At 31.8% G+C, this 23,523-nt stretch overlaps 1 long non-coding RNA gene and 1 pseudogene across 1 annotated transcript in view; both read left to right on the forward strand.

The window, feature by feature from the left end:
- The window catches only part of LOC148754754 (uncharacterized), a 178,923-nt gene that overhangs the window by 38,110 nt on the left and 117,290 nt on the right, over positions 1-23,523 (forward strand). The gene's annotated exons all lie outside the window — the stretch shown is intronic.
- On the forward strand, positions 18,395-19,184 carry LOC148754755 (large ribosomal subunit protein uL11 pseudogene; annotated as a pseudogene).

Raw genomic sequence — 23,523 nt, forward strand, 5'->3', positions numbered from 1 at the left:
AGTATTGGTCTCAGATTATACATACATATATATATATATATATAGATATATATCTATATATCTATATCTATATCTATATCTATATCTATATCTATATCTATATCTATATCTATATCTATATCTATATCTATATCTATATCTATATCTATATATATATATATATATATATATATATATCTGCAGGACATTTATCTCCACACAAGCCATTCAATAACTAAATACTATCACCTAGAGCACAGAAATGTCCCATGTATCATCCTGCGATATACAAATGGGGAAAAAAGGAAAACATGGAATGCTCTGTGAGACGTCTTATAGCCCAATCATAGCAGGAGTGTATTCCATAGTCCATAATTTAGTACTATGGCTCAACCTCACTTAAAAAAGGAATAGAAAATATATTCTAACTATATTCCCAGAAGAAATGGGACATTGGGTTTTAATGAGAACAGAGCAATCTCTTACAAAATCTAACATTTTGCTCACCACGTATATATTTTACTCCCATTTTCTTACTTAGAATGTATTTAACCACTTGTTAATTAAGGCACCCCACAATTTCATCCAATTCCTGAATCTAATTTAAATTTAAGGATCTCAAGAGGATATACAATCCTGCCTGTCAGATGGCAAAGTAGACCCTTGTGGTTAGCCAACGTGAAAACTAGAAAGTTTTCTATGCACCACCACTCCTAAACAATCAAGTTACAATCATGGAGGAAGGAGAGAGAGAGAGCCAAAGAAAAATGACCATAATGGAAGAATAAAACTAGGAGATCAAAGCAGTAACAGTTCACTAGCAATTCTAAAATCTGCTGTCATTAGGGCAATTTCATATAATGATCTGATTCTACTCTCTGGGAGGAACTGCTATTTCTATTTTTCTCTTTAGTTCTTGATTATCTACTTGGATGTTATAACTCATGCACTAACTTCTCTCACTATATATAAAATGGAGTATGATAAGTATATACCCTCATTGCTTACTGGGCAGCCTCCACAGGCTGCTCAGCAATTGCTCTAAGATGAACTGAAGAGTCGCAGAATGATTTAGACCAGGCTTATGCCCTCCTTAATAATTCAATTCTCTCTATATTTAAATCTAAAAAAATAAAACCTAATCTGATTGTTGCTGTAGGGTATTAATACATTTTAGTGAGCTTATACCATTCAAAAACCTTTTCAAACTTCTCTCTTACAATTATTCACTAATTTTAAGGCAAATATACATATTTAATGTAGCTATTTTTTCCTACCAAGTTCAAGTATATATTCTAATTTTAGCTTTCACATTTAGGATTATGATCTATTTTGAGTTAATATTTTGTATGATGCAAGACAGTAATCAACATCCTGTTATTCTATATAAATATATTATGGACCCTGAAACGTTTATTGAAAAGGCAATCCATTTCCCCACTAAATTGTAGTAATGTCTTTCATAAATAAGGTTATTATATATGTGTAAGTATGTGTCTTAATTTTATTTGTTTTATTTTCTGTTTGTATAAATTTCACCACAACGATATCATACAACAAGACTTATTATTTGGTAGAGAACATAACATCTAGAATTGGTGTTCACAAAACAAAATGTGGTTAAGTATTTTCCATGTAAATTTTAGAAACACCATGTCAACTCCAGTAAAACTCTGATCTTATTTTAATTAAAATTGTTTTCCTTATAGATCTATTTGGGAAGAAATAAAATGTTAACAATATTCAGACTGCAATCCATCTTCTAATGCATGATGATCATGTTATATTATTTAATTGATTTTGGGCTTTTTAAATTTCTCTCAGCAGTGATTTATAATTTTTAGTGTCAAGCTCTTGTTTTTTTAGATGTATTATTATGTATGTAATGTGTATGGTAATATTTAAAATTGTTTGTCCTTTAGTTGTTGTTTGTTACTACTATATAGAAATGCAATCAATTTTGTCTTTAACCCTATTTCTAGCAATAGTTCAAAATAAATTTCTTAATTAATTACTTTCCAATATCTGTAGATTTCCTTTACAGTAATTAACTAGTATTTTGGGAATAAATGTTAAATCATACATTTTCACCTTTTCTCATTTTTGATATGTCATATTTTCTGTATTTTCTAATATCATCTGATTCCCTTTGTCCCATATTCTATTTTTAAATGTGTTGATTAGTTGTCAACATTTACAAATTTCTAGATAATTTTCTGTTGATTTCCAGTGTAATTTCATTTTATTTAGGGAAAATCCTTTCTTTATCTCATGGTTTTAAATGTTTCAGACTTCCTTTATGGCCTATCATGTTATATTTTTAGAATGTGAACCATATTCACTCAAGAAAAATGTTAAAATTAGGCTAGAAATACTTTCCTTAGCTGGATATCTATTAAAGAACCACAAAATATATATAGTTTTTTAATAGAGAATTAATTGAAAGCAATCACATTAAATTAAAAAAATAAGATGCTACTACTTCTTGTTAGTATTCAACAGTTAGAAGCTCCAGGATTTATCAAGACAAACAAATATTGTACATATTTAAAAGGAAAAAGAAAACTTATATTTTATTATTATTTAAATACATAAATTTAATAAGAATAATTGGTAAGCTTTTTCCTAATAAGTTTAGTGCATATGACAAATGCAAAATTCACACACAAAAATCAATATGTTTTTGATATAGCAGCAATAAAAAAATGTAAAATATAATGAAAGCAGGATCTACCTTAATGTGTATGTTATTTTAAAAGTAAAATTGATCTCCATGTGCATTCATGGAAATTTTTCCCATATATATTTTTATTTAAAACAAAACAAAATGTTTAAACACAAAATAACCTAAATTGCTGAATCATTTATTTTAGGACAATCCTTTTTTTTTAAATACACATGCAATCAAAATCAAAGTCTGTAGTTCTATGTGTACATATATTTATAGAAAACACTGAAATTATGGACAACAATGAATTGTGTTTCCATCTGGGGAAGAGTGGAATTTTGGGGAGAAAGTTGATCAAAAGATACATTTGCCTCTTGGGAATTTTTAAAATGTTTATAAGAATGTGATTGTTAAATTAAAATTACTATTAAGGCATATTTCTGTATAGTTGCTTTGGTAAAATTTTCAATAGAAGGAAACGATTTTCATAATAGTTTTGAAAACATTCTGATCACTTAATAACTGGATATTTTTACAGGCCAAACTTATTCCCAGTGACTTTCATTATATTTCTCGAGCAGTCAAAAAAGGCTCACCACTCTTCGTCTTCTGCAAAATTTTTGTTCTTCATGCACATTATTTTAGTTTATCTTGAGTCCTACTCTGGCTTTCTTGGTCATCCATTTACCAATTGTTGGATTCCATAAATTTATAGCACATGCAAATACATTTTCTCTTTTTTGTTTTGTTTTTTTTGTTTCTTTAGTGTGATCCAATTCAGCAATATTTTCTATAGATTGAAATCACTGAAGGTAAATATTATGGTTATTTTGTGCAGAAAGACTCCACACCCAGGGTGTAAAATAAATATTTTAATTCTGGTTATATAATTAAACAGGAAACTGTGAACAAACATATACTGATATATTAACCTAGCTTACCTTGTCCCTACTGGGTGCCCCTAAAATGTAATCAATAAAGTTCATTATTAAAAATTTGATCAGCTGTTAAATACACATGTGTCCCTATTAGTTAAATCATCACTTAGAGTGCAATTCTTTTGTAGGTAACACATGTACCAAGATTCCTTACTGTGGTTTACTTTTTTTAAAAAACACAGATATTTAACATTTTGAAATTGGTAGGCTTTATAAAATATGTTTAATTCAACATTTTAGTTTTTCACAAAGGCAACTTAGTGATTACAGGATAAGCAACTCACGCATGATAAAAAAAAGCAAGTTAATTATATTCATGTATTTGAATTTAGTTCATATGCCTAGTACTAGTAAAATAATTACATTTTATTTATTTTTAATTATAATATGACTGGGTGTATGTTATTGTTAAAATTAAAATGTCCTAATTTTAAAAATTACTATATGGCCTACATAAATCATTAATGATCAAGGACATATTCAGGGATATACATAGCCCTACTAAACAAGACCCATTCGTCTTGAAACTCTTTGAAAAGATTCACTTGAATCAATTAAATTTATCTAAATAATGAATCTTCCCAAAATTACAGTACAACAAACCATTTACTTGTTCATAGACACGTTCTACAAAAGCCTACAGAATCTGTAACTTGTCTAATTCTGAATTTTAGAAGATTTAAAAGGAAAGACTGGATAAAAAGTACAATTCAGTAAAATCAGTTAGTGGCATACAGCAATAAATAAACTCTTGGTTTTGAGAAGCACAATCCACCAGAACTCGAGAGAGACCACACTCCTTCCAATAAATGACTCAGTACTGTCCTCATGGCTCATGGGAAAGAGTTTAGTCACAAGTCATAAATATGTATTTAATATCAATGTCATAGTATTTTCTATTGATACATTAGTACATAATAATTTATTATTGTTTATTGTTATAGCAAACCAGTACACACATATTTACATATGTCTACATATGTATATGTATATATGAACAAACAATTATATAATAGTAAAAGCCTGTAAGACTTTAGTTTGTGTTTTTTTCCTTAAAAAGCACAAAGGTCATAAGGAATCATTTTACCAATGCATAATTTATTATTTTGAGTCACTGACTTTCATAAATGCTTCTGCTAGACTTTCCAAAACTTGCGTATATATAGTTGGTGGTTCATAGCATAAAGTAAGTTCAAAACGAATCACTGTATCCTTGGAAATCATTTAATAGCATGTGTATGAAGTTGCAGTTTTATCTGAGTGTGGTTACTATTTTAAGTTGGGTGCTATTGAGCTTTTTGGGGTTTCTAGGTTGTTGAAATCATTTTTCACTGTAGCCTGAACTAGTGCAGATTGGCCTAAGAATTTTGTAACGTGAATTTCTTCCCTTCCCTCTACAACTGGATTATGAGCATGATATTCATTGTCTATTAGACAGAGTTGAATGGCAAGGTGCTTCCTACATTATCACTCTGAATCTCTGAAGTTGAATTATGGTCTAAGTAAATACGTCAATATGAATATTAGACCTTGTAGTGGTGACTAAGTTCTAATCAAGTTGTATTCTTATAAGTCAGGCATATGTGAGGGCAGATCATATATGTCTTAAATTAATGTTTTCATGTACTATTAATACTTTGGTACATAGGGGAAAAAAAAATTATATCACACTGCCCTTCAGATATGGAAGAAATGACAAAATTTAACTACAAGAGCAACAGAGTAAAGATCGTAAGGATTCCATAGTCCCTGATATTCAAAAATCACTAAATTCAGACAGATTTCTTGTGTGACAAAGAATAATAAAAAGGAATTATAACTAAATAGAGGCCAATGAGTAAAATGTCCTGGAGAACAGAAAACCAGTAGGAGGAGTGGGGGGGGGGGGGGGGAGAGAGACAGAGAGAGAGAGAGAGAGAGAGAGAGAGAGAATCTATTTGGTTGTCTTATTATGATAGCAAAATCATTATCTCAGAATTCTGAAACCTAATAAATAAATGGGAAAAATCAGGTATTTAGCCTGCTTTTCATGTACAAAATTTATCTCAGGGTAACTGCATTGCTGATAAAAAACAAACAAACAAAATAGAAAGCCTCTTCTTTAGAGAAGAATTCCAGCTAATAAATGAGAAGAAATGATAAGTCACCATTTTGTAATCCCTAATGACAACAATAGATCTAAGCAACAACCGTCAATGACTGCTGAAAGCTTTAGGTGAGACATTAATGGGGATCTCTATCATTGATGAATCAGGCTGACAATACTTGTATCCACTTGTATGACTTTTCCTCAATCTATGCCATAATAAATACCACAAATTTGGCAACTTAAAACAACACAAATTTAATATCTCACAATTCTTTAAGTGAGCAGTCCAGGTTAGATTAATTAGTTTTTCTACTCCAGATATCAGAAGGCCAAAATCAAAGTGTCAACCAGCCACGGCTCTTACAGGGAGGTACTGGGAAAAACCCACTCCCACGTACATTCAGCTTGTTGACAGAATTCAGTTCCTTATAGTGGTAGGACTGAGGTCTCTTTCTTTTGCTGGCTGTCAACTGGGTGCTGCCTTTAACTCTTAGAAGCTACAATTCACAACTGATTATTAAGCACCTGATATAAACAACTTTAGGCCTATAATGAGAGAAGAGATTGTTTTCTGTTTACTAAGAGTGATAAAATGAATATAAAAATAGAATAGAATGAAAATTTTAGTAAATATCACTTAAAAGCGAAGATAAAACTTTATGAAAGTTCAGAGGAAAGAGTGTTATCTTAAGAAAGGAGTTTGTAGACTCATTTTGTTAATGGCCAGATAGTAAAAGTTTTAGGTTTTTAGAGACAAGATTGGCAAAATTGGCACTAGTACTGGTATGCAGGTACTTACATATAAACCAAACATAAAACAAAACAAACAAGAAATGTTCACAAACATTGTTAAAATTAAAAAAAAACATAATTGTGTTAGTCAGTTTGGGCTTCTGTGACAAATAGCACAGACTGGATGGCTTAAACAACAGTATTCATTTTTTCATAGTTCTGGTAACTGGAGGTGCAAGATGACGGTGCTGGCAGCTTTGCTTGCTCCTGGGGCCTCTCACCTTGACTTGCAGATAGATAGCCATTTTCTTACTATGCCCTCATCTGGCCTTTTCTCTGTGTCCACACATCCTGGGTCTCTTCCTCGCTTTCTATGGACACTAGTCCTATCAGATTAGAGCCTTATCCTGATGACCATATTTAACCTTAATTGCCTCCTTAAAGGACCTAATTCCAAATATATTGGGAGTTAGGGCTTCAACAAATAGACTTTGGGGAATACAATTCAGTACTTAATAACAATAATAATTAATAAAACTTTTGTAATACAGGTCCACTAATGAGAAGAATGGGAGTATTTGGTGGGATATAACATGTTGCTTACTTAGGATTCAAAGTTTGTATTCCCTACATCAAAATCTATTATAAAAGTCCATCTGCTAATGGTAATTTGTGTAATATTTTATGTTTTTCATCTTTAAAAAATATCTTTTCATGCAGGTAAATGATACATGTGAGTATTGAAATGTTAAATTGTCACTGTATCACTGAGATTTACAATGTAGGAAGGAAGGAAGGAAGGAAGGAAGGAGGGAGGGAGGGAGGGAGGGAGGGAGGGAGAGAAGGAGGGAGGGTGGAGGGAGGGAGGGAGGGAGGGAGGGAGGGAAGGAGGAAGGAAGGAAGGAAGGAAAGAAAGAAGAAAGGAAGGAAAGAAGGAAGGATGGAAAGAAAGATGGAAGGGAGGAAAAGATAGCAGACAGACAGGCACAGGAACAGAACAGAACATGGTGTTTTTATCAAGCCATTTTCCTCCTGTCTCCTTTGCAAGCACCATTGAATCTGCATTGTTAGAACCGCTAACAGAATAATGAAAAGTGAATACATTATCTAATATAATTAAATTCCTACAAGTTAAATGGATGCTCTGACTCCAAATGTATCATAAGTATAAATTAAGGCAGGTAATATGCAATAAAATTGATTAGAGTTAGAAACTGAATTAATAGAAAGATATATTTCTAGTCAGATCCCAAATGTATCTCTATATATTGTTTCAGCCAAGTGATCATCTCCATGAATACACCTGGTTAAATGAATGTTTAAGTGTCCTTCAATTCTTTTCTTTTTATCCCAGTCCCTTTTATTTCTACGCTTAAAATATCTAACTTGTTTTTATTCTTATTTCATTTTTATTTTTTATCCACATTAGGTAAAGGTTTTTTGTTGTTGTTGTTGTTTCTATTCATCAATTTATGTTTTTCAGTCTAACTCTACTTTTCAACCTTCACAGAATTTTTTAAAAATTATATAAGTTAGAATATTTATCACAAGCACATTTGAAGTTGGGGTGATGATGAAATGAAAGAAATAATGTGGCTAAATATCTCGTGAAATGATCATTGAGGCTTGAGTTACATTAAAAGAAAATCCATCAAGAAAGGAGAGCACAGAAAATGTGCTATTTTAGGACCCAGTGTAGTCAATTTAAACTTTTAGTAAAACAAACATGTATTATACTCCAAATGTTTAATGACTAATAACTCAAAATTGTCAGAATAAAAGTAATAAAACATAATGCATGCTATTAGAACATTTTCAAAGTGCAGTTTTTGTTTTCAAAATTGCAGTCAGTTTTTTAAGAACCACATTTTTATGAAAATTTGTAACTGTCCATTGACATGATCAATAATATCATTGTTAGTTTATTGTATCACACCAATAATAAAGCAAAATTTATTTAATCAATATTGTAATGTTTGGACTTCCTGTTGGTGCCATTTTGAAAAAAAAATATAGTTAGATATTTGATAATGTTATTTTAAATGTCCCCACCTATTTAAATACATAATATTTAATACAAGAAGTATAATGAAAATGATTTTTTAACAAAGCAACTCTACTGAAGATAAGTGAAGATTATTTTACAATTCAGTGTAGCAATGGATTCCCTGAAGGTTTATTTTGTGCATTATAATAAAATTGTGAAACTACTCAGAGACAGAGTAGGAAGAAACAACTATATGTCATACTTTTTTATTTCAACAAGGACCATATAAAAGCTTCTCACCGTTGTCAACATGTATCTTTTCATGATATTTCATGAAGAACCTCTTCTCATCAGAGATAAAAAAAATTACATTATTTTGATTTACATTGTTGAAATTTTAAAATGTAGATGTTAATTGTTTTATGAAACTATGATATAAGTAATGTACAAGAGCATAATCCTTTAAAATTTGAAAGACAAATTTCCATTTCTTTAGAATAAAAACATTACAATAAATAAGAATTAAAATTAAAATACAACAGAATATAGTAAACAGTTTGACAGAAATTTACATTTCTGAAATATAAAACATAGCATTTAACAAAAAGTGTATTTATAATGTATGTACATTATGAGTCACATTTAAAGCCATTTGTCTAGATGCAGTGTGATGATTGTACTCATATCTTCTATCCATTGTTTTTCCCACGTGATCATCCAATAAATACATGGAGTGATAAAACTCAACATCTGATAAGACTTGCATGTGTCTTGAAAAACCTATTATTACAAAGTATTTGTCATTGGAAAACAGTAAAGAAAATATTAGTTTGAAAAATTGGGAAAGAATACAAGTGTCCTTTTTATAATAAGTATAATTGTATCAAATCATAAATGTATTATTTTTCTCTTACTTAATCTCCCTTCTGTAGTCAATGAAGGATATATAAATGGAAATAATACTTGATATCACAGAATTTTAGCGTATTTATTTATTGGAGGAATAATATTATTCCTTTATTTCTATGTTCAGTTGGATAAACATGCAAAACTTTCTTCATTAAACTATTTCACACTTCTAAATATATATTGTTGATAGTTTATGCTATAATTAAATAGTCATATATTTTAAAGTTCAACTCAGTATTTTATTATATTCTTTTTTATGCTAAACTGTACATGGCATACATTAAACATACCATGAAGAGTTGTTGAGTAGAAAAATGAAAACTTACATGACTTGAATTGTTCTATAAATTTTACTCTCCCATTAATTATTTAAATTTAAAAAGTTTAATATATATGAATTACTTAATTTTTCAGTGTCATTGAAGCATATTTTATTCCTATTATAAAGTAATACAAAAAAAGAAGTAACACATGGTAATTATATACAAAATTGCAGTTTATAAAAAATACACATAAATATTTTTCCACCTAAATGGAATCACTGCTAATATTTTTTAGATTTGAATTTTCAGTTGAACCCCATAGGCTTTTGACCATATATATGTGTCTCACTTTATTTTTCCTAATAAAAAATATAACTTCTAATTTTGCTGTACACAGTGCAGTTTAGTGAGTGTTATACAATGCACTCAATTCTCAGTTATGGCCCAGCTTTTAGTTTCGATCTCATTTCCCAGTAGTCTTTTCATGTATATGGTTCTCTATGTTAATTAGAAGTTATGCTTCAGTCAGTGTCAAATATTCCATAAGAAAAATTCTAAACCTAGATCCATAATATACTGTTGTGTTTCTAACATGTATGTTGTAAAGAGCTATAATTATCATTATTATGTGGAATTTCATATAATCCTGTAAAATCTAATCCCACAATGAACAGCAGTTGTTCGCTCAGAAGACTGTACATATCATGTGCTGTAGTGTAACAGTTGCTGTAGTGTAATATTCATTGAGCTCTTACTCAAATCCAGCTATATGCTAAACAGTTTATATTTTTAAAAAAATGTATAATTTAATCTTTAAAAATACCTCAATAAAGGTAGATTATTAAATTTGTATCTCAGAAAAATAGTCTGAAGCTCCTTTTATGGTTATTAAGTGATTTAATATTTTTTTTGAGGTGACAGAGCTGGTAAATAATTCTGTCCTAACTGAGAAGCATAGCCCTCCATAACTACTTGCCTATAAAATTGAGATTTCTATTCAAAGAGCTGGAGTCATATATTCATCCAACTACATATGTCATACTGCTGTAAAAAGGTTTCTCTTCCTTCAAAACTTTTTTTTAAGTAGATGTGAAAAAATGGGAATGAATTTAGAAAAGAACAGCCAAGATGATTAATGGTTCAGAAGGTAGGTATAATAAGCCAAGAGAAAGAAAGAAGATCAATAGCTAAGATAACTTATGGACTCAAATTTCTAGAAATTTGTTCTGCTTTCTAATGGCTTATTTGATTGCCAATTTCAAGTTTATGGGACTGTTATTTCGTGAAAATTGCTGATATTTACATCTATATATTTAAGAGGAGCCATTTAAGATGAGTTATTATTTAATGAAAGAAGATATTGAGTTAGATATTTACAACTATCTTGAAATTGAAAGTAAAAATTAGTGAAATAGGTAACTGACACAGTAATGTCCTGTCTATTTTTGAAGAAAATGTCAAGGGAAAAGGTTTAAAAAAATACTTGTGGTAGGCAGAACAATGACCCCTTCAAAGATGTCCACATCTTAATCATAAGAACCTGTAAATATGTTAGGTCCCAGAGAAAAAAATGGAATTAAGGTTGCAGATGGAATTAAGGTTTCAAATCAGCTGACTTTAAAATAGAGGGATAACAATGAATTATGCAGATGGGCACAATGGAATTACTAGCAAGCTTAGAATTGGAAGAGGAAGGCACAGTGGGAGGTTAGTGATGATCTGTGAAAATGATTCGACCCTGCATTGAAGACTTTGAAGACAGAGGAATAGGGTTACTAACTAAGGAATGGCATGGAGACAGATTCTCCCATAGAGACTCCAGAAGGGAACATAGAACTCCAGACATCTTGGTTTTTGCCCTGTGGGACTGACACTAGACTTTTCACCTCCATAGCTTTTAGATACTAAATGGGTTTTGTTTTAAGCCATTACACTTGTAGCTTTTGTTGTTGTTGTTGTTGTTGTTGTTAGTTAGTTAGTTTTTCATAGCAGCAACATGAAACTAATACAATATTCTAGGAAAACAATATGTTCTACTGTAATGAATTTTTTGGCCATTTCAAAATAATTTAATGCTGCCATGAACATAGGGGTACATATAGCTTTATGGTAAATGTTCTCAGATTTTTTGGGTAGATACTCAGAAGAGGAATTGCTGGGTCATATGGTAATTCTATTCTTAATTTTTTGAGGAACCTTCATACTATTTTTCATAGTGGCTGTACCAATTTATGCTCACACTAGCAGGGTATGAGAGTTCATTTTTCTCCACAACGTCTCTAACACTTGTTATTACTTCTCTTGTTGATAATTTCCATTCTAACAGGTGTGAGGTAGTATTTCATTGTGGTTTAGATTTTCATTTTCCTGAGAGCTAGTAAAGTTGAGCATTTTTTCATATATCTGTTAGCCATTTGTATGTCTTCTTGAGAGAAGTGTCCAAGTCCTTGCCCATTTCTTAACTGGATTGTTAGTTTTTCATGGTTGTTGAGTTGTATGAGTACTTTATATATTTTGAATATTACTCCTTATCGGAGTTGTTGTTTGCAAATATATTCTCCCATTTGATTGGTTACCTTATTGTTTTGTTAATGGTTTCTTTTTCTGTGCAGAAGCTTTTTAGTTTGATAAAGTATCGTTCATTTATTTTTGCTTTACTTCCTTTGCCTTTGCGGTCAAATTCATTAAATTCTGCTTTCTTCTATGCAATTTATTGTTTCAGGTCTTATATTAAGATCCTTGCTCCATTTTGAGTTAATGGATATGATGACAGATAGCAGTCTAGTTTCATTCTTTTGCACATGGCTTTCCCACCACCATTTATTGAAGAGGCTTTCTTTTCTCCATTGTGATTTTAGCTCTTTTGTCAAAAATTATCTGCCCTTATATATGTGGGTTTATTTCTGTGTTCTCAATTCTATTCTATAGGTCTGTGTATCTGTTTTCCCACCAATACCATGCCAGTTGATTATTGTCACTTTGTACTATAATTTGAGATGAGGGAGTGTGATATCTCTGGCCTTGTTCTTTTTTATCAGGATTAATTTTTTTATACAGGGTCCTTTGTTATTCCATACAAATCTGATGACTTTTTGTTCTATTTCTTTAAAAAACGCCATTGGGATTTAAATGGAGATTGCATTAAATCTCTATATTGCTTTGGGTAATGTGGCCATTTTAACTATGTTGATTTTTCCAATCCATGAACAAGGAATATCTTTCCATTTCTTTGTGTCTTCTTCAATTTCTTTAATAATATCTTATCATTTTCAATGTATAGTCCTTCACATCTTTCGTTAAGTTTATTCCTAGGTATTTTTTTGTTGTTGTTGCAATTACAAAAAGAATTATTTTTCTTTTTTCTTTTCATTTTCTGAGATTCCATTGTTAGTATATAGGAACACAATGGATTTCTGCACATTGATTTTTTTTTATCCTGTAACTTTACTGTATTTGTTTATTGTTTCTAATAGTTTCTTTTGTAGAGTCTTTAGGGTTTTCTATGTAAACAATTATGTCATCTGCAAACAGTGACAATTTAACTTCATTCCCAATTTGGATGCCTTTTATTTCTCTCTTGACTGATTTTTCTCGCTAGCACTTGCAATACTATGATGAGTAACAGTGTTGATAGGAGGCATTCTTGTCTTTTTCCTGATCTTAGAGGAAAAGCTTTTAGTTTTTCACCATTTAAGTATGATATTAGCTGAGGGTTTGTTGTATATCACCTTTATCATGTTGAGGTACTTTCTTTCTATACCCATTTTATTAAGGGTTTTAATCATAAGTGAATGTTATATCTTGTCAAATCTTTTTTCTGTGTGTGTTTTTCTTTCCCTCCATCTAGTGATATGATCATATGATCTTTATCCTTTATTTTGTTTATGTGGTGTGTATATTGATCGATTTGCATGTGATGAACCATCTTTGTGCCTCTAGAATGAACCCTACATGATTGTTATGTATAATTTTTTTCAATGTATTGATATATTCAATTTGTCAGTATTTTGTTTAGGATTTTTACATCTGTATTCATCAGAGATATTGGTGTGTAGTTTTCTTTTTTGATGTGTTATGCTTACTTGATTTTCGTATCAGGGTAATGTTATCCTCATTAAATGAATTAGGAAATATTGCCTCTTCTTCAGGTTTTTGGAAGAGTTTGAGGAGAGGTTTTTCATTATATTTGAATGTTTGGTAGAACTACCGAATGAAGCCATCTGGTCTTGGACTTTTGCTTTTGGGGGTATTTTTGATGATTGTTTCAGTCTCTTTACTTTGAATCAGTCTATTAGATTTTCCAAATTTCGTCTAGGAAGGTTATATATGTCTAAGAACTTGCCCATTTTTTCTAGGTTATTGGATTTGGTGACAGTCTTTCATAGCATTCTTGTATGATACTTTGAATTTCTGTGGTATCCACCATAACTTCTCCTCTTTCATTTCTGATGTTGTTTATTTGTATCTTTTCTCTTTTTTCCTTAGTGAATCTAGCCAGGGTTTTGTCAATTTTATTAATCTTTTCAAAGAACCAGCTCATTGTTGCATTAGTATTTTTTCTATTATCTTTTTGTTCTCTATTTAATTTAGTTCTGCTCTGAATTTTACTATTACTTTCCTTCTGCTGATTTGGGGTTTCATTTATTCTTTTTCTCATTATTTAAGATGTAATGTTAGGTTGTTTATTTGGGATTTTTCTTGCGTTTTTGAGCTAGGCCTATAATGATATAAATTTTCCTATTATTACTGCTTTTGCAGTATCCCAATAATTTTGATACATTGTTTTTATTCTCATTTGTTTCTATGTATGTATTTTTTAATCTCTCCTTTTATTTCTTATTCGACCAAGTCATTTTTAGTAGCATGTTGTTTAATCTCCACATAATTTTTTTTCTATTTCCTTTTTGCAGTTAATCTGTAATTTCAAAGCACTGTGGTCAGAGTTATCTCAATTGATTGTTCACAGTCAGTTATAGATCTACAGTTACATTTTATTAGTTTTTTTCTTTAGTCTGCAATAGTTTCTAGTATTTTGCTAACGTGTTTACTCTTTCCTTTTATGTCCTTGAACATAATACCAAATTCCTTTTAAAATCTGCATCTAATAATAGCAATATGGATTCCACATTATTCTATTTTTAAAATATTTCTGCTATTAATACTTCTCATTTATGATAGTATTGTCCTAGTATGTCTAATTACCTTTTATTGCGTGTTTGTGTTTTTTGTGTGAAAATAAACTGAGACCTAGGTTCATTATATTATACTCCTACTAATTATTACCTGATTCCCATCTGCTATTGACACTCACCTGCTGACAGATGCAATCCTATTCATCCACAAAAACACTTGGGACTGAATTTATTAGGGCCACACATATTTGTTTAAACTTAATTGCAGTCCATATAAGAACTTGTATGCTGTTAATTCACCCTTATCCTACAGTTCAGCCCTCTGAAGTCCCAGTACAAAGCACAAGATATTTATCAGTACCTTAATTTTTGGCAAACTGTGGAGTATATTCCCCCCCTAATCTTTCAAGGCTTTGGGATATGAGGATCTAGAAAAATGACTTTTGCATTCTATGTGAATTATGTGAAAGAAAAGTTTAGAAGCAAGTAATAAAAGTATTGTAATTATACAGTTTGCAAGAGAAAAACTTCAAGAATATTACATGAAATTTCCAATTTATTTATAAAATCACATATGAATGTGTAGTTATTGGCCTCTTTCTGTAGAATAGAGGGCAATAAAGTGAAACCAATCATTTAGGCGAAAAATTATGATAAAAAGTAGAAATGCTAAAGCAATCAAAAAAAGATAACATGAATCTGTTCAAATAGAGAGGAAATTGTGCGTATGTTTGAGTCCACAGAGAAATGGTCAAGAAAAGCTCTCTCTTAGTGTCTATATTGGACTCCAAGGAACCATTTTTAAAATTGATTGAAAAACACTATCTTATGTCATTAGTCACTTAATTTTTTGCATTTTATAATAAATCTTGTCTGTTTAGGACTATTAAAGGTCAATCAATAATCCCTGTTTCAGTAAAAGAGCTCTTTTGAAATTATTTTAAAAAATCACCTTACTTTATAAAATTAACTGAACTATTTTTGAGTGCATTATATAGGCACAGATTTATAATCAGTACCATGTAAAAAAGTGAAAATAAAAATAAAATAAATAAGTAGGTTATATAAGTAATCCCACTTAAATGGAATTGCATATAATCAGAAGTAATTGAAAAATATTCTTGAATTTTTCATTATTTAGCTGTTTTGACCACTGAAAGAAGTAGTTACTGATGCTCATTTGCTATAAAAAATATTGTGAAATATTTATAGCTATTTATCCTATGTAATTGTATATTTATATTTCCTTGTGTGGTTTGCATTGATAAATGGCTTTGAATTTGGTGAGTGAATCCTCAAGTGGTCAAAGAATAGAACAGAATTTCATTATAGTGTTGAAGGCCGTGAAAAAACAAATTAGGCTGTTTCATTATTAGTTTATAGGCAAAAACCAAATAGATCTAAAATAATATAAAGGAAAATAAGGATACAATTAGGTAATAAGACATTTACATTTTAATTTTCATTGAGCAGTAACTGCAGCAACCAAATCTTCCCTCCTACTCCTCCCATGCTCAAGACTTTCTCTGAAGATCAAGGTTAAACCTTAAAAACACTTGAAGGCTAGGAAACATTCTCTTTTGTGTTTTGTACATTGACGTATTTTGTGCTAAATCTTTGGACTGTATTTTCATTAAACATGTTGAATGATATCTTGCAGTGTTCAAACACTATGGTGGGTGATAATGGCAATACAAAGCTAAACATGACACAGTCCCTGACCTCGGGATTTACAATATTGTAGAAAAAAATAAGATACAAACATAAGTAGCATTGTAAACATTTAAAAAATACAGAATATTATAATAATAAGGGACACAATCATAATGTGGAAAGTTAATTATGTAGATTCAGGGGACTTTAATAAACCTTAAGAGATAAAGTTGTTATTTTCAAATGTTTCAAATATGTTTATTTCTTTGGACCTTGAAAAGTAGCTTTTCTGTAACTGGCAACTTCACACAATGAGTAGTTGTTATTTTGTTTGTAATGTTGAAGTAGTTTTCAACAAAATAATTTGTGTATACATGTTCACTATGCATTCTATTTTTATCTTTCCCAAGCTTCCCTCTTTGATTTTCCAAAGTACATTTATAAAGCTACAGATATTTATACATAAATCAATTCAAAATTCATATCCTGGAAACATTTAAGAATCTAATAATTCATTTAAAATAGTGCTGAAAAGGAACAGCATACTTTCAGGAGAGATAAGAATAAAGCATAAGTAAATCTATTATAATGAAAAATGTAATTCAACATTTTCATTAAAGCATGGTATTTCTATATGAAAATAAGATCAATTAACATAAAGCAGGAAACTCAATATAACCAATACATACTGTGTTTTGGTGAAAGATAATTGACCAATTTGACTAGATCAATACATGAAATAGTTTTGAGCATGTATTGTAGCCTAAAGTAGATGATCCCATTTTGATAAACTTTTTAAATTTTGCTTCTTTAATATGAGGTGCAAATGTAGAATCAAACTCAAATTCCTGAATTTAGTCTGCTCCATCTAGCTTGTCTCCATCAGGCTGGGCTGAGATACATTAGAACATTCAGCACAACCTATGGACATTACAGTTCAGTTTACTCCCGTTACTCATACTGGTTAAAATTAATGTGATTATTTAGAAATTTCAGGCTAGGAAAGTCCAAATAGTTCTAACACTACAAGAGCCCTTAGCAGCTTCTTGAATGAAGTAATGAATGAGCTGCATATATCTCCTAGAAGTCTAAAACCTTCTGTTTGTTCCTATGAAGGAACATTATGTTTCATCAAGAACATCGAAGAGAACACACTTGAATTCTAGAACAAACAGTTCATTTATCCATATTGAGCAGAATGCTTCATTTTGTTTTAAAGCAGTTAACCAGGTAACAAAATGGGAACTTTGAGAACCACATTGCACCTCTTCACTCTTTTATATGACACTCATATGTGTCTCACGTGAGCCCCCCCATGGCCTTACTCCTGCCATAGCCTCTCCACTTCAGGAAGTTCTATAGATGAACAAAGATGAGTTATATAAAAATCCATTATTTATTAAACACACACACAAACACACATATTTTGGCAGTCAAATTTACATAAAGTAAAGCCATACGTCTTATACATATAGCATGAAGAGTTTTAACAAATTTATACCCTCGAACAGCATACATGCCAATCAAGGTATAACTCCAAAAAGTCCCTTTAAACCTTCTTTAAGTCAATGTCAGCAATTCCTATGGCAATTATATTACCGTCTCTTTCACCATAGATAATTATGCTTGATTTTTTTACTTCCTATAGGTAGAATATTATGTATGAAATCTTTTGTGCCTGTCCTCTTTGCTCTACTTGATGTTTATAAGATTCATCCATATATCAGTAGTTTGTTCCTTTTTATTGCTGTGTAATATGAATATTCAAAAATGGGTTTATTTACTTGTGATATTTGGCTATACTGTTTTTGGTTATTATGAATGATGCTTCTATGAAATTTCTTATACATGTATTTTAATGAAAATATGTTTCCATTTCTCTTGGGTAAATAACTAGGAGTAAAATTGCTGAATTATAAAGTAAAGGTATGTTACATTTATAACAATCTGCCATACTTCTGGTTCCAGCCATGATGGAGTAGCATCATTAATTATTTTTTATCTCCACAAATAATTAAAAACATGGGCATTTCACATGAAATAAATGTTTTTTCTGGGTTCATCCAACACCAGCTGTCTCCACTATGCTGCCCAAGTTCGACCTGACAAGATCAAAGTCATATAACTGATGTGCACTCGTGGTGAAGTAGGTGCCATGTCTGCCCTGGCCTTCAAGATCTGCCCACTGGGTATATATCCAAAATGAGTTGCTGACGACATTGCCAAGGCAACTGGTGACTGGAAGAGTCTAAGGATTATAGTGGAACTGACTATTCAGAACAACTGGCTTCAGTTGAGGTGGTACAGTCTCCCTCTGACCTGATCATCAAATTCCTCAAGGAACCACTCAAAACAAGGAAAAAGAAAAGAAAGAAATTTTAAAAAAAGGAAGAAGGAAAGGAAAGGAAAGGAAAGGAAAGCAAAGGAAAGGAAAGGAAAGGAAAGGAAAGGAAAGGAAAGGAAAGGAAAGGAAAGGAAAGGAAAGGAAAGGAAAGGAAAGGAAAAAGGTAAAAAGAAAAACAAAAAACATTAAGCACAGTGGAAATATTACTTTTGATGAGATTGCCAACATTGCCCAACAGATACATCGCTGATCTTTAGCCCAAGAGTTCTATGAAACCATTAAAGAGATCCTAGGGATTGCCCAATCTGAGGACTGCAATGTTGATGGCCTCTACCCTCATGACATCATAGATGACATTAACAATGGTACAGTGGAATACCTGCTACAAAAATTAATTAATATTGCAATAAAGAATAATTTGACAGCCATAAAAACAAAACAAAACTACAGACAGCATTGGACTATGATCTCTGTTAAGATAAATAAATGAAGAAAACCACATAATTCTCCTCTGCCTGATAATGGCACATACTGAATCGTAGTTCAAGGATTCAGATCATTAGCAGAGCATGGTAGTCTCCCTGATACGAGAATCCAGAAAGCAGAATTAAATCTGAGGTTCAGAGAAGTTGAGTCCTGGAAAGGAGGGAGCCAATCAGAAAACAATCTTCAGGAATCTGCATTGGAGGACCTTTGAGTCTTTGCTTAATACCAATCTGTGTATGTGTATAAGAAACTCCTTCAGGCATTATAATATACTACTGGAACTATCATATAGTAAGCATGTTTAAAATGAATATTCATTATGAATCTCATAAAAGAATAGCCTGCGGAACCTTAATATAACCTAAATATTTACCCATCAATCAGCATATAATCGCAAAGATGGTTCACATTAACTTTAGTGCCTCAATGGCTTGAAAACATTTTACCTTTATAACTTCTTTCACTAGAGTTCACAAAGTTGTCTGCCAAACATGGCAACCAACGTCATTGTAACTCCACCATTTCCTTATTTTTCTTTTCCGATAGCACATATAAACCTTCTACTTTTCCTTTCTGATTTCAGCCCTAAAGGCATATTTATTATTCCTACTAACTAGTGCAAATATAGAGTTGGATTTTCCATCAACCCACCCATTCTGTTGATGGAAAATTTCTAAATTTCAGTTCAAATTTAACTGAAGGACTCTAAGGAGGCTGGAAAGGAAGTATCTCACTCAAGTCAATGAAGAGAGGCAGACCTGCAAGAGAAGCATTGAACCTGAACTCTGAGTGCTGTGATAGGAGCACAGACAAGTAATGCAGACCACAAAACAGAGCTCTAAATTCCCCTCAGAGGAGCCTATGAGAGCTTTATAAAAACATGTATTATTGCACTGCCTTGAAAAATTACAGTTTTTCACTTCAAGTAAACAAGTGGAGGGACATGAAAAATATTATTATAGGGAAAAGAACAGTGTGGGTGACGGTACTAATATGTATAAAACAAAAATAAAAACAAAAAGTCTTATATAGTTAGTGAATTAAAACATGCTCACTTGACTATATTTAAATTAGCAAGTGAGAGAAGAAGGCAGGAATTAAGAGACTTGAGTTAAGGGTGTAGCTAAGAATAAATTAGCCATAAAGGACTTCTATGCCATGTTAAGCAATCTGTATTAGACCTCGGATGGTACGTTGACTCATTAAATGTCTTGAGGCTAAAGAGTTAATGAGCTTCCCTTGAAGTGTTCAAGTGTTTTTCCACAGGACAAAGAGATTTGGATGTATCCTAATCTATGGGTGAATGCAGGAGTATTGTATCTTAAGGGATAACAATGCATATGGTGCTATAACTTTACTTTGAGCTTTCAGCAACCCTCACAGGGAGGGATTGCTGCCCACATTCCTCCTGAACTTAGTATCACACTTCTACAGACGCTCCTCATCTCAAATGAATTAAAGATCTGGCAAATGAAGGCCTTAAAAATTGCCCTTCCCAAAGCCAGGAAGCTTACAAATAAATGTAGCCTGTGCTGTTCCTGACAGCCTCCTCTGTACTTGGACAAAACAAAGAGAGATGGAGGTGAACATATTCAGTCCTGTTCTGGTCTGGGACTCATTCATTTAGACGCAGTCCAAGGACCATGCATCTTTTTTATTATACGTTTGTACACATATGACAAAGCAGACTACTACTGACAAAAATAAGCAACATAATTCTTTCTATAGCATCTGTAAATTAGGAGACTTTGTCGTTCATTAACAATACTGTATTTAGAAAACAATTATATCAAATCCTTATTATGTCTGTGCATAGTCAAGGACTCTGAGGACAAAAGAGTTGACAACACATAAAGGAGGGTAGATCTTTCCCGAGTGGTAAATGCACCAAAATCAAGGGAATCCCAGGGGTACTTTTAGAAGTGTGTATTTCTGAGTTCCCCTTAGAAATACTGAATCAGAAGCTTTGATACTGTGACTCTTCATGATAGGTTGTGTCCCTAGGTGATTTTGTGCATTTTATAGTTTGATAGCCCTAGGGGGTAAGGGAGGGATGTGTTACAAAGATAAATTTGGTTCCATTTCCATCTTTTATTATTACTATTAAGAGAAAAAGAAATAAAGCTCTCAGAGACTGGTCAGCAAGGGAGAAATCATACATCCACCTAGGGTTCAGGAAGTCAGATAATTTCATGAGACAAGTGGCCATGTGATGAGATTTTAAGGGTAAATTTTATTCCAGGTAGAGGAAAGACATGCAGAGACATGTTATTATGGAAACATGGAAAAGATTACGTAGAGATGAGTATAACAAATTGACTAAACTGTAGAGTGAAGAATATAATGGGAGGAAAAATAGATTACTTGAGTCCATGATGTCAAGTTTGAATGACAAATGTATTAGTTTCCTATTACTGTTATAACAGATTACTATAATTGCTGATATAAATAACTTATTTATTATATTTCTGGACGTCAGAATTCCAAATTGTATTGGCAGAACAGCATGCTTTCTGGCAACTGTAAGGAAGAATCTGTTTCCTTCCCTTTTCCAGCATTTAGATGCGTCCTGCATGTGTTAGCTTCTGGCCCCATTCCAGCAAGAGCATTCCCACCTGTTTCATTGACACATGTCCTCCAACTCTCACTCTTTTACATTTAAGGACACTTGTGATTACACGGGGCCCTCTGCAAAGATCCAGGAAAATCTCTCCGTCTCAAGATCCTTGATCACATCTGCAAACATACTTTTTTCATGTAAGGTAGCTAGTCACAGTTTCTGGAGATTAAACTGTGGACTTTTTCGTGGGGGCTGTGGGGGGGAAGGCGGGATGATTCTACCTAACACATCAAACTTTGAATTACATAATTACTTGGGAGATAGTGTGGTACCCTGAAAGTTTCTTTAGAGGAAAGACCTCTTATCAGAATATTGGGTCTGTATATCACATTGTGTGCTCACCACCCAGAGTCAGTTCTCTTTCCATCACCATATATTTGATCCTCTTTAACCTCATCTACCACCCCTTCCCCCCTTTACCCTCTGGTAACCACTAAACTAATATGAATATGGTACATGTGCCACAATTAATAAGCCAATATCATCAGTATAAAAAAAGAACATTGGGTCTGAATTATTTGATGAAAAATAATAAGTGGTTATCAATTAACTCAGTTATTTTGTGAACAGACTCTAAGTAATACATTATTCTTGGTGAAAATTAACATATCACATTATTTGGGGAATCTTATTTATGTTGTTTGTCTTTTTGTGGGTCAGAAATATCAAATAACTAATATTAAAAGTGAAAAGTAAAACATCAGTATGAGATTGTTATAAATTTCAGTATGTCATTTAGTGATAAATATGAAGATTCTTTGATGAAATAGTTTTAAAGTGTAAGTAGGGTGTTGGATGTCCATATTCATTCTGTTTGTGGCCAGTTTAATTTTTTCTGGGGTTACATATACGTGAGAAAATGGGCGTTAGCAGTTTTATGAGGTCACATGTCACTGTGGAATAATGACTATGACTAAATATCCTCTCCACAGAATATGAATCATCCCCCTGTTCTACTGTAAAGGAACCCCTTTGGTAATGGGTAGGTACCTAACTACCTACCATGTCATTGCAGGACTCACTTTAAAAACACATTTTATAGTTTAACAGCCGCTTTATGTTTCTATCCATTTTATATTACAAAGGGGATTAACTTTTTGCTACTTCTTTACAATGAATCCCTTGATATAATTAACATAGCAGTGTGATAAGTGAAATATAATATGGTGTACACACACCAGCTGGGAAAATCAATGTAATAGGATTGCTATATCACGTGTTTGTATAAGGGGAGCATTGTGTTTTATATTAGAAACCTCACTTTATCTGATGTTGTGCTTGAAGATGGTGTCAAAGTGATTAGGTAGAGAAAAACAAGTTCTATGGCTATACAAGTTTAAAGGATAGATTTTCGCTACAAGAGCTGTGTGAAATGCAGTAACAGCTACTGAGGTACCATTTTAGAAAGACCCTTGTCACTTATGCAACCTGGGCTAAACTAGCTGATAATTACATTAGGACTGGAAGAAAAAGAATATCGCATATCAGCTAGAAAAGGGGGCTGAAAAAATACAGAAGAATTATGGTGAAGAAAGAATTCAAGTAATTACTAAAAAAAAAAAGAAAAGAAAAAGATTTTCCTTATCTGTGAACTTTGTCCCTTCAAGTATTCTTTGCCCACTATTTTATAGATAGCATCAGTATTTTTGTGATTTGTTTTATCCAGTTTTATGGAGGTATATTGCTATATAACATTATATTAGCTTTAGTGTACAACTTGATG

This window comes from Rhinolophus sinicus, chromosome 17 (assembly GCF_057876585.1).
Source record: "Rhinolophus sinicus isolate RSI-liver-muscle chromosome 17, RSI-T2T, whole genome shotgun sequence".
Classification (NCBI taxonomy): domain Eukaryota; kingdom Metazoa; phylum Chordata; class Mammalia; order Chiroptera; family Rhinolophidae; genus Rhinolophus; species Rhinolophus sinicus.